At 40.5% G+C, this 18,061-nt stretch overlaps 1 protein-coding gene across 4 annotated transcripts in view; it reads right to left on the bottom strand.

Annotated features, from left to right (window-relative positions):
* crfb1 (cytokine receptor family member b1) overlaps window positions 1–4,951 on the bottom strand; it is a 33,143-nt gene extending 28,192 nt beyond the window's left edge. Inside the window, exons 1-2 of one of the 4 annotated variants that reach the window (XM_081369052.1) lie at window positions 4,741–4,951; window positions 4,366–4,443 (exon numbers count right to left, since the gene is read on the bottom strand). The gene's annotated coding sequence lies outside the window, so the exon portion shown is untranslated. Of the gene's footprint in view, window positions 1–4,365; window positions 4,444–4,643 lie in introns of all 4 variants that reach the window. The other 3 variants (XM_081369055.1, XM_081369054.1, XM_081369053.1) reach the window with 3 other exon arrangements.
* Between the last annotated feature and the right edge of the window lie 13,110 nt (window positions 4,952–18,061).

Here is an 18,061-nt window from a genome sequence, read left to right as displayed (position 1 = left end):
AAGTCTGTTGTATGCTACCTTCTCCATTACTTTAGAAAAAGTGTGTAGAATTGATATGGGCCGGTAATTATTCAGTGCTTTTCCTGCATAGAGAATTATGAGGCGGCCGCCTCCGTAAAATTTCGTGCCGCCTCCGGCTCTCGACAAAATTCGGACAGTCACATGGTCAGATACAGTTTTTCCACCGTGACGGTTCTGTTGCGGTTACCGGCTTGTGTCCGTTCTCAACCCGTATAGTGCTGCCGGGATCGCGGATAATCCGCGGGTCGGGCGGGCCAAGTAATACAAACATTCCATTCCAATTAATCGAGGGTGGATGACCGATAAATCATAATGTGTTGAGTTTAATAAAGACACGGAACTCTCATCACGGTAAAACGAAATGAACGTGCGTCACTTTTACTTTCATTTTCAACAACGTAACGTTAATTCTCTTCAGGGAAAACCCATCAAGGAAAACATCAAGGCTTGACAATAACGCTTGTCTGGGACACGTGTTTTTTTTTTGTTTTTTTTTAAGGGAAAAGTGAGAGAGAATTGTACTACTTGTCCAACCGAACAAATACCCTGATTAAAACAATTTTTTATTTAAAAATAAAAAATAACTAGGGAATCACCGAAAATGTGAGGATGATTCTGTTTTATTTAATTTAATGTAAGTGGCGATTGATAGCCTATAGTTGATAATAATATAGTCCTACCTAATGTACTGACGGTAACAATGTTGCAACAATGTTGTTAAGAAACAATAGCCTAATCTACACACGACAAGAGTGCTGTTTTCCTGAATGCCATCAAGACTGAAACCGAGACTGATTTCATAACAGTTCATTAAACAGTTAAAATTAAGTCACTTACATTTCTGACGCAATGACTGTTTTTGTTCTGTTTCAGCAGCGAAAATAGTTCCAAACAAAGATCACAGTAGAACCATCGCGCATCTCACAGCAACACTTGTAGCATTACTGAATGATTCAGCGTTTTGAACGAATCGGTTGAGTCAAAAATTCAATGACCCATTCATAAACTGCCTCAATCTGAATAAATCAGCCGTTTGAACGAATCGTTTGAATGAATGACTCAATGACTCGCTCATTAAAGGACAAGTTCGGTATTTTACACTTAAAGCCCTGTTTACAGATCGTTTCGGATGAAATAGAACGGTTGAGATAAAATGTGGACACATGCTGCTGTCCCGAGAATTTTAGGTTTATTTCGCTTTCCCCCCCACCTCCACAATGGCAGCCTATGGGCACTGGAACAATCCTTCACAAAACGCATTAAACTTTCGTTTACAAAGACGTGAAACTCACCGAGTGGTCAGGGTTGTTCACTGATATGCTCACACAAAAATCGCTTCAAAAGATGCTTTCCAACAGGTTTTATCGTAGTTTTTGTCCAACTCCATTGACTTGAATTGGATGGGCTGTGTGCGGTACGGTAATACTCTGCCACTTCTTCTTCTGCTTCTTCTGTGTATTCAATTAAATGCCAGTGGTTTGCTTGCAATTGGCAAAGGTGCATTATCGCCACCAACTGGGCTGGAGTGTTTATTATTCAAGCTCTCAACGGAAGAATCACGGGTGTGACGCGTTTGGAAAAATAGGTCCACAGTTTTACAGCGAATGGTAAAACACCTGTTGGAAAGCATCTGTGTGTGTGTGTGTGTGTGAGTGATGGGTGGGTTCGGGGGTTGGGTCAGTGTGTGTGTGCAGGGCTTGACATTAACTTTTCAAGTAAATTTATGTTTTACTTGTCCATGCACAAAAGTCACTTGTCCGGGTAAAGATTTATAATTTTATCATTTTTTTTTTTGTGTGTTTTGCTAATGCAGAATTCGAACAAACCATTGAAAGCATCCAAACACTATCAATGTTAATAAAATTCAGTTGAAACAGTAGAAAGGAACATGTCCCAAGAACAGAGTTCCCCTTCAACAAGAAATAAGGATCTCCAGATCTCCAGACTCCATAATACAAATTAATACTTTGCACGCTGGAGTGCAGTGCATCACCAGAGGAAGTGGTGACTCTTGTAGGTATCCTCAGTATTTGCAAGCTAGCTAGACAAGCTAGTTAGACTTACTGTATACTATATCTAAAATAATTTTGTAGACATAGAGATGCACCGATTCTGATTTTAGCCGATTCCGATTTATTTATTTTCTAACCACTTTACAGCACACACAAATATTTATTTTTGATCTTTTCTTTAACCCTTTCACGTGTAAGTTTAAAATATTCTAACTGACCCCCCCCCCCCCCCCCACCCCCAGAGTGAGTTTTTTCAAGCCGAACTTTCCCTTTATTGTTTCTATGGCGACGCGACACGCGATACACCGCAGCCACAATAATACTGTATGACAGATGTGTCGCTTTTATTTCGCTTTTCCTTATTTATTCAAAATATTCACAAACTTGCTTATGTCATCAACTAGCCTATCTGATATTCCGATTCTCAAATACGTGTGAGTGAGTGTGTTTGGCTGTTTAAAAACCTTTATAAATAATCTTGATCTATAACATGAGATGGGCGCCGCAATGTTGTCCTGTCAGTCGGATTTACAGCACGTGAATTCATCAGTTTCTCCCGAAATAAATGCAAGAAAGTGGCCGGTGAACTGAGAAGAATAGAGTAAACTAATATAGTTACTTCCATTATGTTTGTCTGATATGAATAATGATGGGTGGGTTCAGGGGCTGGGTTAGTGTGTGTGTGTGTGTGTGTGTGTGTGTGTGTGTGTGTGTGTGTGTGTGTGTGTGTGTGTGTGTGTGTGTGTGATGGGTGGGTTCAGGGGCTGGGTTTGTGTGTGTGTGTGTGTGTGTGTGTGTGTGTGTGTGTGTGTGTGTGTGTGTGTGTGAGTGATGGGTGGGTTCAGGGGTTGGGTTAGTGTGTGTGTGTGTGTGTGTGTGTGTGTGTGTGTGTGTGTGTGTGTGTGTGATGGGTGGGTTCAGGGGTTTGGTTAGTGTGTGTGTGTGTGTGTGTGTGTGTGTGTGTGTGTGTGTGTGTGTGTGTGTGTGTGTGATGGGTGGGTTCAGGGGTTGGGTTTGTGTGTGTGTGTGTGTGTGTGTGTGTGTGTGTGTGTGTGTGTGTGTGTGATGGGTGGGTTCAGGGGTTGGGTTTGTGTGTGTGTGTGTGTGTGTGTGTGTGTGTGTGTGTGTGTGTGTGTGTGTGTGTGTGTGTGTGAGTGATGGGTGGGTTCAGGGGTTGGGTTAGTGTGTGTGTGTGTGTGTGTGTGTGTGTGTGTGTGTGTGTGTGTGTGTGTGTGTGTGTGTGTGTGTGTGTGTGTGTTTGAGTGATGGGTGGGTTCAGGGGTTGGGTTAGTGTGTGTGTGTGTGTGTGTGTGTGTGTGTGTGTGTGTGTGTGTATGTGTGTGTGATGGGTGGGTTCAGGGGTTGGGTTTGTGTGTGTGTGTGTGTGTGTGTGTGTGTGTGTGTGTGTGTGTGTGAGTGATGGGTGGGTTCAGGGGTTGGGTTAGTGTGTGTGTGTGTGTGTGTGTGTGTGTGTGTGTGTGTGTGTGTGTGATGGGTGGGTTCAGGGGTTTGGTTAGTGTGTGTCTATGGAAAGTCCCCATAAAAAATAAAAACACAACATTACGCAACTTGTTCTGTTGAAATGAGAGGTGAAGAAGATGATGATGATGATGATGAAGCTGACCCCTCATCATCGGCGCTGAGGAAGGTTCAGGAGGACTCAGATCAACGGCTAACAGTGTAGATGTGTGTGATCGTGTCCAACAGGACAAACTGGACAATACTGATGTCAAACACATGTCAACAGTTCCTCTCTGCTAGCGGGACAGTTCACTTCAAGATGAAGACCCTCATCATTCACTCGCCTCAAGCTGTGCCACACCTGTGTGAGTTCCTCTCTTGAACACAGAAGAAGAGATCTTGAAGAGTGTCGGTAACCAGACGGCTGATGGACCCCAGTGACTTCCACAGTATTTCTGTGTTCAGCAGAAGAGAGACACTCACACAGGTGTGGAACAGCTTGAGGCGAGTAAATGATGACAGGACTTTCATTTTTTGGGCGAACTGTCCCTGTAATGACAGATGCAAACATGTGTGTGTGTGTGTGTGTGTGTGTGTGTGTGTGTGTGTGTGTGTGGCTTCTTCCAAAAGCAAGGAACCAGACAGTATTGCACTATGAACAGAGTGAAGTTAAGTCTCTGTTAAACTGCCTCCTTGTCTTTAATATACTGGAACATTACAGAATTCATTCATTAACGTAATGTTAAGGTCAATATAGACTAAAAACCTTTATATATTCTCCTCTTCATCTCCTGATTCATGTCCTCAGCTTCTCCGGATGACCACACAAGTTAAATCTCAAAATCAAACCATTCATATTAAATATAATTACCTTTATCGGTGTGTAAATGTGGTCTTGAGCCAGTCTCAGTCCTGTAAACTCTTAAGCCACTGGCGACTGACCTGAGATCTGTTCAGGAAAGATGAAAAACACACTTAGAGAACTCGACGTAAACATGGCTAGGTTTTATTAACATGTAAGTTAGCATGTTGCTATTCTTTGAAGTACATTGATGTGTCATTTAAAATCATTAAAATGTAAATCGATATCGTGTAGCACAAATGTTAAATACCAGATTAATAACACAGATAAAGTTAACTTAACGTTACCTGTATTAAAGCCCGCGCCAGGTGTCATAACTTACATGTATCAAGGTCCACTTGTTTACAACACTCGTCTAAACACGTTAAAAGTTCTTCGCATTACCTGTAACTCCATGGCGATCTGTCCTCTCGGGTAATCATGCGAGAGCGAGCGGTTATGAAGATTAATAGCGCATATATTAATAGACGATCCGTCGTTGAAGGGGGTTCCTGATTCTGTTTCCACACGTCACTGACACACGCACGCGCTTCCCTGGCACAGCGGCACAGCGGCGCGTCACGTGATTTTCACTCAAACACAACCAGCTGTGTTCACGGGAAAGACACTCGCTTGTGTGTGTGTGTGTGTGTGTGTGTGTGTGTGTGTGTGTGTGTGTGTGTGTGTGTGTGTGTGTGTGCAGACTTTAAGTGTTTTGCGGCTTCTGTTTTGTTCCACTGCCTTAATAATAAGTTTGCCTGAAATCACGTGGGCACAAACGACTCAAATATGTTCATTTAGATTTGTTCGTAAAACATAATATAAACATTTTATTTGTAAAAGTACTATAAACAACAGTCTTTATGATCAGAATTTATCTTTAAATACAGCATTGAATTATTGAAGAGTTGCAACATTTTTTAACAATTACATTGATGTATTTTCTAATTAACAGTATTTAAGCAGTGTATTGGTAGTTAGTGTGTGTGCTACACTCTTAAAGTCAGTAAGAATAGGGCGCAGTGTACTGTGTTAATATTAGGAATCATCCCTATTGATTTTTTCACAGGTGTTTTAACTGTATTTTAACGTCCAGGCAGAAAATTACCAATATCTTTTCCATTTTTAAAGCATATTTTTCTCTTACATTGAACAACAATTATTGGAACAGGCTAATAACATGCTGTGTTATTAGCGAACAATTATTATTTAACAATTGCAACTAGCAGCTTCACATATGATGCGTGTATACTGCATCTTTCTCTAGATCTAGTCAGGCTGTTCAATGGTTTTCTCTTTTTGTGTAATTTAGATGAAAATATGTGCCTTATTATTGTTTGAGGCTTTTGAATGGTCTGCGCTGATTTGCAGCGAAAAGGAAAACCAGATTATGCAGGAGGGAATGGTTGAGGGGACGAGAGCAAGGAGTGTGTTTCTGCAAAGAGAGTTGTGGGTAAATAAATATTTTTTTTCTTGTGGTTTGTTGCTCATTGAATAGGCCTGTCATAAAAATAATTATGATGATCAAGACACCCAAAATACGCTTATTTTCCCCTATATACAGTATATATTTAACTTTAAAGGTGCAGTCTGTAAGAATGACAACTCGTGGTCGAAATTGTAACTGCAGTCCAAACTCAAAATATCCTAGATCGTTGTTTCTCCCGCCCCGCCTCCTCAGACTCGACGCTAAGGCGGGTCGCCAGTGTGAGGACACAACAGGAGCGAGCGCAATTGATGACGAAAACCAAGGAGACTTACAGACTGTAAGTTAATGAGTTGATTTATCTGCGTTTTAATATGCTCTCGTTCATAGAGATTTTTATTTTTATTTTATTTTTATTTTTTCGTTTCCAAGGCTACGATACGCTGTGTTTCCCGCCAACTGGCATCCCGGGGTGTCGAAATACTATTGGCTGAACTGGCAGTGGGCGGAGTCACACAGACCAAAACAAAACCCAACTGACAACAGGTTTGTGTAAAATAATAAGTGAAATAACTGGCAGTAGAAGTGTTTTTCAGAGAAACGAGTATGTGAACTTAGCATGTTTCCTAAATATCTGCAACATATTATGGTATTTTTATGCTTTAGTGAGTGAAAAACTTACATACAGCACCTTTAATAAAGACAGGTGTTTAACTTCTTGTTTTTATGTAAATGTTTTTTTATGTTTTTATTCAATTTATGAGGGCGCTGTAAATTAAATTGTTATTTATTCTATTGTACTTTTAAAATATTATGGTATTTTGTACATGGAACTTAGACAGTTTTATTGTAAATCTAAAAAAAAAAAAAAAAAAACTTTTAAATAACTAAATTTACCATTAATACGGATTAATAGGTGAAAGAGGCTCTATGTGATGGGATTTATCTGGCCTTGGTGACGTGAGATGGCTAGCAGACGGTCGGTTTAGCCAGTCTGTCTGCTTCCTGACCTGAGCCCCAGATTGTCATGTTTGAGCTCTAAGACTATGAGCCGTATTACTAGAGAGAAGAGCGACACCATCCCAGGAGGGATTAATACCATCTCTTTTCAACAGGTCAGGTCTGCCCCAAAAACTTTTCCAATCGTCTATGAATTCTATATTATTTTGCGGACACCACTTGTGTCTTCAGGTGCTAACAAACAAAGCCATGAAGCCAGTCAAGTTAAAGCGTTGTCTGATTACGAAGCCCCCAGAATATAACGGCAAAACAAAAGAGTTTTTCATTTGAAAAAGCAAGGAATACGTCCACCAGAAAACACAGATGGTGAACCAGGCCACAGCTTTAGAAAAAGCACAGAAAGTTTCTTATTGGTGGATCAATGAACCGCTAAAAGTAAAAACCTCACACAATTGCTCAAGAACTCATACTTCCAGCGGCCGTTAAAATGTGTGAAATTATGCACGGCATAGAGGCAGCAAATAAACTGATGTACTCGTTACATCATAAGAAGAATGGCGTCTACGCTAATGTTAGTCTCTCTGTTTATCCCGAGGTTTACCGTAGTTTACCGGGCCGTATCCAGATCAGATGGAGGACCTGCACCTAGACACGACCACAACGCATCCCTGAAGTGTCAGCAGAGAGTATGTCTACTAGACTCTCCCCTGTGAAGGCCTCATCGACACGACAGCCATCGGCACTGATCCTCAACAAACTCGTCTCCATACCGGCGTGACTCTGATCTTCAACCAGATGAACTGGATAATATTCTGATTGTTCCAATCTGACCTCTGACCTGTAATGCTGCCTGCATCATAATCACACACTGTTCGTTCATTGGTCGGAGGAGAACTGAGCGACTGAGTCTGGTTTCTCCCAAAGTTTTTTCTCCATTCTGCCACTGATGGAGTTTTGGTTCCTGCCACTGTCGCCTTTGACGCCTTTCCACCTTTGTTGCCATTGGCTTTTGGCTTGCTTAGTTGGGGACATTAAATTTAATATTTAATTTAATATTCAACAATATTATTGATCTGCCTGCATTGACACTATTATACAAGAACTGAACTGAGCTGGACGATGACATCACTTTTTTCCAGAGCGGCTATAGACGAATCCGGCGAAACTACCGGAAGTAAGCGGGCGCCATTACTGAGCTGTTGCTGGGTAGCGTTGCGCCATTGCCTCCTATTGGTTTGGTTGCGTCCACTGGAATATACAGCCCGCGATTTACGACTGTCACTAACGTTACATCTACAACTTTCCTATTCTTCCTCTGCCGAGTTATTTGTACAGTATGAGTGTTGTTAATGGTCTGTGAAAATCGGACAGGTCCTTTTAGAACTAACGTTATGTGTTTATCATCTGGTAGAGTGTGCATTATCCAAACCATCCGGAGCTCAGATCATTTTGACCCTCTATCAGTGACCTGTAGTTGGCATTTTGTTGATCATCGGATGCCAGGCGAAGGAGAAAATACTCTTGAATACCTTTAAAACAACCGAAGGGGCGCGTTGGGGCAGTAGTAACATTACTTATGTCTGTTGTTAATGTTTGATTTGCTTGACTGTGACTCTCACTCTGAGAACCAACAACGCTAGCAGTTAGCTGTACCACCCTTTCCTTTTGAAATGTGAAAATGAGATAAATAATGGTCACAAATGAAAAACATGAATTCGTTTATTTGATATTCATTTATTTATTGTTGCCAAATGGACATATCTTTTTAAAGTTTCCTCGTTAGCTAGCCTAGCTAGCATAGTTATTGCCAAGCTATTTTCATAAATAATCTGTAAGATCGTTTGTGCCTTCATCTGTGACTGGAGGCCACTGTCTAACATCATCAACCCAACAAGTCATTCTGCCTGGCTGTAGCTGTCATCGAGGGTGCGTTATCACGGAGGTTTGTTTATACTAGTAACAGCTCAGTAATGGCGTCGCCACAAGATGGCAGCCTACACAGAACGCTCGTCGGATTCGTCTATAAATGAACTAAATTAATAACTTTTTACAACAAAAATGAAACATCACTGAACTTACTTAAGCTGGACTGTGACGTTATTTTCTTCTGGAAACAAACTTTGTTGCATTATTTTCCTGTTAACTCTGTAAAGCTGCTTTGAAACAATGTGTTGTAAAAAGCGCTGTATAAATACATGTGACTTGACTGACTCCTGGATGCTTTCGTGACTGAATCAGGACTGAGCTGGGATAAATGCGTGGCTGTTCATACTGATGGTACAGCGGTGATGACAGGCCCAAAAAGTGGAGTTATTGGATTCTGCATCGGCATGCGCTCGCATGGAAGCATAGAAGCGGACCTTTACTCTGTTTTAAACATAGCTGTCACTGCTGTTCATTTTGTGACAAAATCACTGCCTTCATGAAGAAAACAGAGCTATGGAGAAGGAGGTTACAAGATGGAGTTATAGACAAGTTCCCCAACTGACTGTCTCTCTCACTTTAGCCACAGACAGGTTGTTTGTGTGGAGAAACTCACCTCAGCTCATACTTCTGGGATGTGAACACGGGTATCTGGGACTGGGTGCGGGATCCTTTTGCCCCAGCTGCAACAAGTGGCCTTGCTGGTAACACAGAAGAAGAGCTGTTGGACTTATCCTGTGATGGGACACAGAAGGCCTCATGCAGGCTTTTAGACCTCCCTCTCACATGAGTGTCCTGAACTCACTGCCAAGCCCATGACAATATTGCTCCCATTTCCTACCACTTATCTCTGGGAGTCCTCATTCTCCACTTTGGCTGCAATAAAGTTCAGGGTTCGTTTGAATGTGGAGAATGATCTGAGAGTCTGTCTCGCGTCCAACACTCCACAAATAAACAAAAAGTGTTGTGAGAGAGAGGCTGACCCATCAGGCATCACCCTCATTAGTTTAGGTGGGCTACGAATGTGAGCTACAAATCTACCTTAACTGTCCAATTAAAAATGTCTGAATAGGCTTAATTACTATGATGTGTTCTGTTTTGATAGCTTCTGTTATGATTTTTTCTTGAATCATGTTCATTATGTGTTGTTTGTTCTGCTATTGATATGAATGAGGAGCAACGAGAAAACTGAAGCACTTCAAATAACCTACAGTAGTAAATGTAATGCTTGGGTTTATTAGAACAGTGTCAGTCTTGCTACTGTTGATTTTATGAAAGCTTTTAAGATCATAGCTTTAAAATAATTATGACCGCCGCTAGCGAAAGCGGTCATATAGGGATTGTCAAAGTTTTTTTTTTTTTTTTTTTTCGTCACCTTACTGAATTTTTCGTCAACGATACCAGGGACACCGAAGCACCGGGGAACATGAAATTTGGTGGGCATGTAGCCCCACTAGACTTCTAAGGAAAAATTTCGTTTGGTCCCCGGGGGCCACTCCCCCCCGCGCTGGGCCCCCCCAAACCCAAAAAAATGCAGTTTTTCCTAAATAACTACCTGAACCGTGGCACCGAGGATGAAGAAATTTTTATGGTATGTTGGTCTACTAGACTTTTACGGAAAAATTTCGTTTGGTCCCCGGGGGCCACTTCCCCCCCCGCGCTGGGGCCCCCGTAAATTTTTCGTCAACGATACCAGGGACACCGAAGCACCGGGGAACATGAAATTTGGTGGGCATGTAGCCCCACTAGACTTCTAAGGAAAAATTGCGTTTGGTCCCCGGGGGCCACTCCCCCCCCCGCGCTGGGCTCCCCCAAACCCAAAAAAATGCAGTTTTTCCTAAATAACTACCTGAACCGTGGCACCGAGGATGAAGAAATTTTTATGGTATGTTGGTCTACTAGACTTTTACGGAAAAATTTCGTTTGGTCCCCGGGGGCCACTTCCCCCCCCTGCGCTGGGCCCCCCCAAACCCAAAAAAATGCAGTTTTTCCTAAATAACTACCTGAATCGTGGCACCGAGGATGAAGAAATTTTTATGGTATGTTGCTCTTAAGGGCCCACATCAACCTAGCCCATAATCACTCATTTGTGATTTGCGCCCCTCCCATAAAAAATGAAAATGCAATATTATTCTGCTTTAATCGCCCCTATCTTCAGTGGAGATGTTCAGAACTGCACCATATTTCATGTGTATGATTAACTTGACATCCTCTGGGGGTATCCTCTGCTAAGTTTTGTAGAATTTCATCCATGGGGGGTTATAAAATAAATTCATTTATGTGCACATTTAGTGACTGTACACTCATCGGCCTGTAGATGGTGCTGTTGAGCGAAGGGTTGCTGGTTTAGGATGATACTGTCACACACACACATGCAGGAATACAAACAAACGCAAGCATGCACACACACTGACATCCACACGCACAGACACACACCCATACACACACATACAAATCCACATGCACAGACACACACACACAAACACACACGCGCACACATGTACGCACACATACATACACGCACAGACACACACACACACACACACACACACAGACACACGCATACACAAACACACACACATACACACACACACACACACACACACACACACACACAGACAGACATGCACATACTATTACTTTTTTTTAGGTATATACATAAACACGCAATACAGCCAAATTACTCCACGTCATTTATTTTTGTGGAAAGCCAGTGCAGGCCTGAGCGGCGGTCATATTTTGTAACGCGATGCGGTACATCTAGTTAATAATCTTATAGATTTTAAATATATATACTGTATATAAAATACAATCAAGTTTTCCTGAACTTCGCTACAGGGCAGAGGTCTCACTTCTTCTTCAAGAACTCGTGTCCCACTGTGACTTTGAATCAACGCTGACCGTCAACATGATGAACATCTGCAGGTCTGATGTTATGAACTGTGTTATGAACAGGTTTGACCGTGAGAAGAGAAGTGTAATCTTCCTGGATTATGATGGTCAAGGAGAGGGATCTGTGGATGATGGAGGATCACTGCAGGATTCTTACGTCTCTCGCTGACAGATTTAAGAAGAGGTGCAATATTTCAGGGACCAGAGCACCAAAACAAATTGTCATTAGATGTAAATAGTATGTTTTTACAGCAGTCACTGATCCAACATATGAAATAATTTAGTAAATGGTGTAACCATAACTAATTTATTAAGATTAATCAGAATGTTATACATGTAATCATCTACTAAAAAGTTACGTAAGGATATAATCAAAAACACTGAGTAGTAGACAAGAGTAACGCTTTAGATTACAGCCGTAGAGTCAAGTCAAGTCACCTTCATTTATACAGCGCTTTTAACAATATAGATTGTTTCAAAGCAGCTTTACAGTGATAATAGGAGATTACAGTAACAGAGATTGTTTAGGCTTTACAGCAGATCTAGAATAAAGTTATTGTCCAGCTAAAGTTAGTTTTGATTGATTCACTTCCGTTGCAAAGATCATTACTTATTAACTTAGTGGCCGCTAACACGACACCGTTCTCACAGAAAACCCTTAACACACTCCGGCCGCTCATTCACACAACAGTGTCTGGCGGCTCGAGAACACACACCTTGAAACAAGAGTAATATACATTATGTATGTGTAGGAATAAGGGAAGTTTGGGGAATAAAGGGGTAACAACCAGGAAAATTAACTAATTATTTACACTGTAAGTATTTTAGAAATAAAGGGGCACTTATTCTTCTAATATGATACAACACTCTTACATCTGGGAGCAATTTATGGGAGACATAAACTTTTGTGTAATAATACTGGGGAAATACACTCTTGTTCATGTAGTTACAGGGTCAGTGCGGGCTGTAAATTAAAGTGGTGCTTGTTTCACTCTTTTGTAGTCGACTCTCCATCACTATCTGACCAGCACAAATACAACAAGTGTGTTTATTCCAGACTGATTCACAACAACATCCCATAAAACCCTGAAACTGAGATTCCTCTGATCTCTTATTCATGAAGACAAACATGTGACACCCCACAATCAGAAGATTCAGGAAACAATAAGTAATATTACATATAAAAAAACATAACATGACATGAATAATAATAAAATGAATAAATGATAAAGTGTGTAAATCAAATGACAGCTTCATACATGACTAATGATTATAAATTATTTTAAAAATCAAATCAAAGAAACTAAAGCACAACACAGATGTATGGTTGAACACACACACACACACACACACACACACACACACACACACAGGTTTGAGATCCTCAAATCCTTCAATTAAACAGGAATTGATCAACAAACTGCGACTGATTCATTCTCTTGAATTTGCGTCTAAATTCCCTCAACTTTGATATTCTGTTCCTGTATTTCTTTCCTTGTTGCTTCTATATTAACGTCTTTGTCTTTTGAGATCATGTGGTCTCCTCGGCTGTGAACCGCTCCTGGTGTGCGTCTGGCAAATCCGCCGTTATAATAGCAATCCGCCATGGAACAAGCGCGCCTGCTCTTAAAGGGAATGTGAGATGACGCTCTGATTGGTTTATTTCACGTTACGCCCAAACCACAACTATGAGTAATGAAGCTACTTCAGATCAACACATTTTAGATTTGCGTCGGGCGCAAGAGTCATTTATCCCGCCGGGAAAATAGCAACAGCGCCCGAGATCCGCCCACAAAGTTACTTGCGTTTCACACTTGATACTTGCGTTTCAGATCGTTAAAATAGGGCCCTGAATGTCTTAAATTCAGTTTAGAGTTGAAAGTCTTGGATTTGCTCGTATCATCCAGACATGTTTGTAGTGAGTGTCTTTGTGTCTCCAACTTCTTCTGTCTCATATTTCCTCTCTCTTTTGTCTTAGTATCCTGGCCTGTTTCTTCACCTTGTGTCTCTATCACGGTTTTGTTTTTGGGTTTGCTCACATCATGTTTCCTTGTCTGTCATGTGATCCTGCCATGTGTTCCCTTGTCTGATGTGTCATGTTGTCATTGGTTCATTGTTTCATTGTGCACAGGTGTCCCTTGTCTAGTCATTAGTCTGTGTATTTAAGCCCTCATGTTTGCCATGTGTCTTGGTCAAGTATTGTCCCCTGTAACCACTGTTTGTAAGTTCATGGTCATGCTTTGGATTTTGTTTTCATGCTACACCATGTTTTTGTTTCATGTTTAGTATTGTTTATAATAAACTGCACTTGGGTTCTCATTTACACTTGCCTCCAGTGGATCACTTTACAGTCTCTCACTCATCTTTACATTTCGTGTCGCCTCTGGTAGGACACCGTGTTAAACATGCTCTGACTTTTATTATGGAGTTTAGTGGGATCTCATCGTTCACTCCACCAATACGGCTCTAGCGCTCGACTGAAGAACCTGAACATGTTATTTCAGTGACAGAAGTCCAGCTGTAGTATTATTATTCCATAGCAACCCTTGTTTGTAACCATGACAACTTAGCACCATCACCTTTCCTTCATTCAGTCTCTTGTTATCTAGTGTATTTAAGCCCTCAGTCATCTAATGTTCATGTCCTGTTCAAATCAGAACTGCTCCACAATATCTATCTCTTTAAATCTAAGTTAAAATCTTTTTTATTCGATCTGGCTTATAATTCATGAGTTCTGTCTTTCTATGCTTTGTTGTTTGCTTGTGTCTTTGTCTGTATTTTACTTAATGGTTACATGGTTAATGGACATTTATGCGCGGTTTGTGAAAATACAAAAAAAAAATCCTCACTGAAATAAGGTCATGAAACCCATACTGATTATTTCTTCACAAGACTTTTGAAAATTGTATGACGTAGCCTAGAATATTTGCTGCAAAACTATGTGAAAATCAACCTGACTGCTCATTCAGATAAGATAATATATTGATTTAAAGATTTTACGATGTGTTTTGTGTTAGAAAGCTTTATGCGGGAGCTCATTAATATGTAAGCTTTTCTCACCTGAGAAAGACAAAGAACCTCCCCTAACGGCCCTATTAGGAGCTATCAGACCCTATCATTCTGAGCAACCTTGCACAATACTGTAAATGAGGAGATTTAAAAAAGAATGGCTTTTAGATTGTTTGGATTTATTTACAACACAACATAATCCAAAGATAAACAACAAATGACAAAAAAGCACTTCAAAGACAGAGAACTTTGTGCCATTCCTAAAAACATTGTACATACCTTTCATTTCCAAGATTTTCACTTTACCGTGTTCACGTACAGAGACTCATGTGAATGTTGAAGTCCTCAGTGGCATCTGGGCCCTGAAAAAAAAAAGTGAACATACTGATATCAAGAGAAAGGCCTGCACGATTTTGGAAATAAATATTAGATTTTTCTGGTTAAAATTGCTTTTTAAAATTCACAGAATACACACACACACACACACACACACACACACACACAAATGTTTCCAACATAATATAATGAACACCAGGTTTGTTGTGCCTTGTAGGCATAAGGTATATGCGCAGTGCCGGATAAAATAATAATAACAATAAATAACCTATAGCAGTATAAATCTTCCAAAAGATTTCAGTAACAACTAAGCTAGAGAAAAATATATTGATTATCATGTTACTTCAAATGTTTCCATTCGTTATGATGATATGAAATGAGATAATAATAAAAACATGAAGCCGTTTGGTGCGTTTTGCTTTCATCCAAAATATGATACAGTACATTCAAACGCGATCGCTATCAAAAATATGATACATTCAAACGCGATCGCGCTCAAATATAAAACATTATGGTTACCATATACATATCTACGTTTGAGCAGATATCCACAAACACAGTAACAGTAAACACGGTTCTAAATATTATAATATTCCCCATATATCTAGCAACAGTTCAACTGCAACGTGACATTTATGCAACAATAACAAACTAATATGTAAGAATTTCTTACCTTATCTTTCTTGTCCTAATCACGTTCTTCTTCTTCTGAGGTAGCCTAAATCCAATGTAAGCTCAGGCGCGTCTTTCAAACTCGACGAAAAGTGAAGTGAAGTGTTTTGGTGTTTTGTTGTTGAGGTAATGAGCGAGTCCGCGTTCCATGTGGAGATTTGCATGTGAATGTCTTTTGCGCGAGTGGGCGTGGGTGTTCGAATTGTGTCAAAGCTCTTGGGGGCTCCCCCCCCCCCCAAAAAAAACAAAAAAAACAAACGTGATAATATATATATATATATATATATATATATATATATATATATATATATATATTAGGGTGCATCAAAAAACACAATTCTTGAATTTTGATATGGCTGGGTGCTAAAAATGTTCCAATATATGTAGAAACAACACATGCAAAATATTTTTCCAGTACATGATGATTTAGGGGTGCCACCGCACATCTGTTTTTATTGGATAAAGTGGTCAACAGTGCTCAATGGTCACAATGGAGATCTGAGGTAAACAATACTACAGCTCAAGAAAACTGAGATGATCTTTCTGTTTGAGGTGATCTTTCTGTGTTGGGTATGTATTATTACATAATTACTATCATATCTGTAATTTTGTCTTTGTATACTTATTTAACATTAGTCATTTAAGTCATATTTATAGGTATTTGGTGCTCATTACATCTAGCTAATGTTACCTAGCAACAGTTTGCTAACCACAGTTAGCTATCTATGTTAGCTAAGCTATTAAGCTTAACATCAACAGTATTCAAGAGTGGACAATGTCATATTCAGAGTATACAGTGGGGAGAACAAGTATTTGATACACTGGCGATTTTGCAGGTTTTCCCACTTACAAAGCATGTAGAGGTCTGTAATTTTTATCATAGGTACACTTCAACTGTGAGTGACGGAATCTAAAACAAAAATTCAGAACCTGTATAAAAGACACCAGCCCACACACTCAATCAAACAGACTCCAACCACTCCACAATGGCCAAGACCAGAGAGCTGTGTAAGGACATCAGGGATAAAATTGTAGACCTGCACAAGGCTGGGATGCTAGGTTGGGCACAATTATTAGAAAATGGAATAAGTTCTAGGTGACGGTCAATCTCCCTCGGTCTGGGGCACCATGCAAGATCTCACCTCGTGGGGCATCAATGATCATGAGGAAGGTGAGGGATCAGCCCAGAACTACACGGCAGGACCTGCAATGACCTGAAGAAAGCTGGGACCACAGTCTAGAAAACCATTAGTAACACTACGCCGTCATGGATTAAAATCATGCAGCGCACACAAGGTCCCCCTGCTCAAGCCGAAGCATGTCCAGGCCCATCTGAAGTTTGCCAATGACCATCTGGATGATCCAGAGGAGGAATGGGAGAAGATCATGTGGTCTGATGAGACAGAAATAGAGCTTTTTGGTCTAAACTCCACTCGCCGTGTTTGGAGGACGAAGAAGGATGAGTACAACCCCAAGAACAGCATCCCAACCATGAAGCATGGAGGTGGAAACATCATTCTTTGGGGATGCTTTTCTGCAAAGGGGACAGGACAACAGAACCGTATTGAGGGGAGGATGGATGGGGCCATGTATCGCAAGATCTTGACCAACTACCTCCTTCCCTCAGTAAGAGCATTGAAGATGGGCCGAAACACACAGCCAGGGCAACTGAGAAGTGGCTCCGTAAGAAGCATCTCAAGGTCCTGGAGTGGCCTAGCCAGCCTCCAGACCTGAACCCAATACAAAATGTTTGGAGGGAGCTGAAAGTCTGTATTGCCCAGCGACAGCCTTGAAACCTGAAGGATCTGGAGAGGGTCTGTATGGAGGAGTGGGACAAAATTCCTGCAGTGTGTGCAAACCTGGTCAAGAACTACAGGAAACGTATGATCTCTGTAATTGCAAACAAAGGTTTCTGTACCAAAGTTCTGCTTTTCTGATGTATCAAATACTTATGTCATGCAATAAAATGCAAATTAATTACTTAAAAATCATACAATGTGATTTTCTGGATTTCTGTTTTAGATTCCGTCACTCACAGTTGAAGAGCACCTATGATAAAAATTACAGACTTCTACATGCTTTGTAAGTGGGAAAACCTGATAAATCTGAAGTGTATCAAATACTTGTTCTCCCCACTGTAGATTTCTCATGTGTATTGAGAGTAGCATTGTAATTGTTACAGTAAATTAACAGGGTAAGGCCACGTGAACATGTCCCATTGACCTCCATTCATTTTGTCTATAGGACAAATGAATGGAGAATCTTGAAAGTTGAATTCTGAGAAATGCCCAAGTTGCCCAAAGGGTTCAAACAAACAACTTTTACTTTGATAACCCTATAGAACATGTTACTGTATAAAAGTTCACTGTACTCAACATTTCCAGGTCAACCTTTTGGCAATTAGACTAAAAATTGCAAATTTTTCGAAATTTCGCCAAAGTTCATGTGTTAGGTGGCACCCCTAAATCTCAATGGAATTCCTCAAAACTTTGCAAAAGTCATTTTTAT

The sequence above is a fragment of the Scardinius erythrophthalmus genome (assembly GCF_964197995.2).
Source record: "Scardinius erythrophthalmus genome assembly, chromosome: 6".
In the NCBI taxonomy this organism is placed as follows: domain Eukaryota; kingdom Metazoa; phylum Chordata; class Actinopteri; order Cypriniformes; family Leuciscidae; genus Scardinius; species Scardinius erythrophthalmus.
The sequence above is the reverse complement of the archived record's forward strand: the minus strand, read 5'-3'. Positions and strand labels throughout refer to the sequence as shown.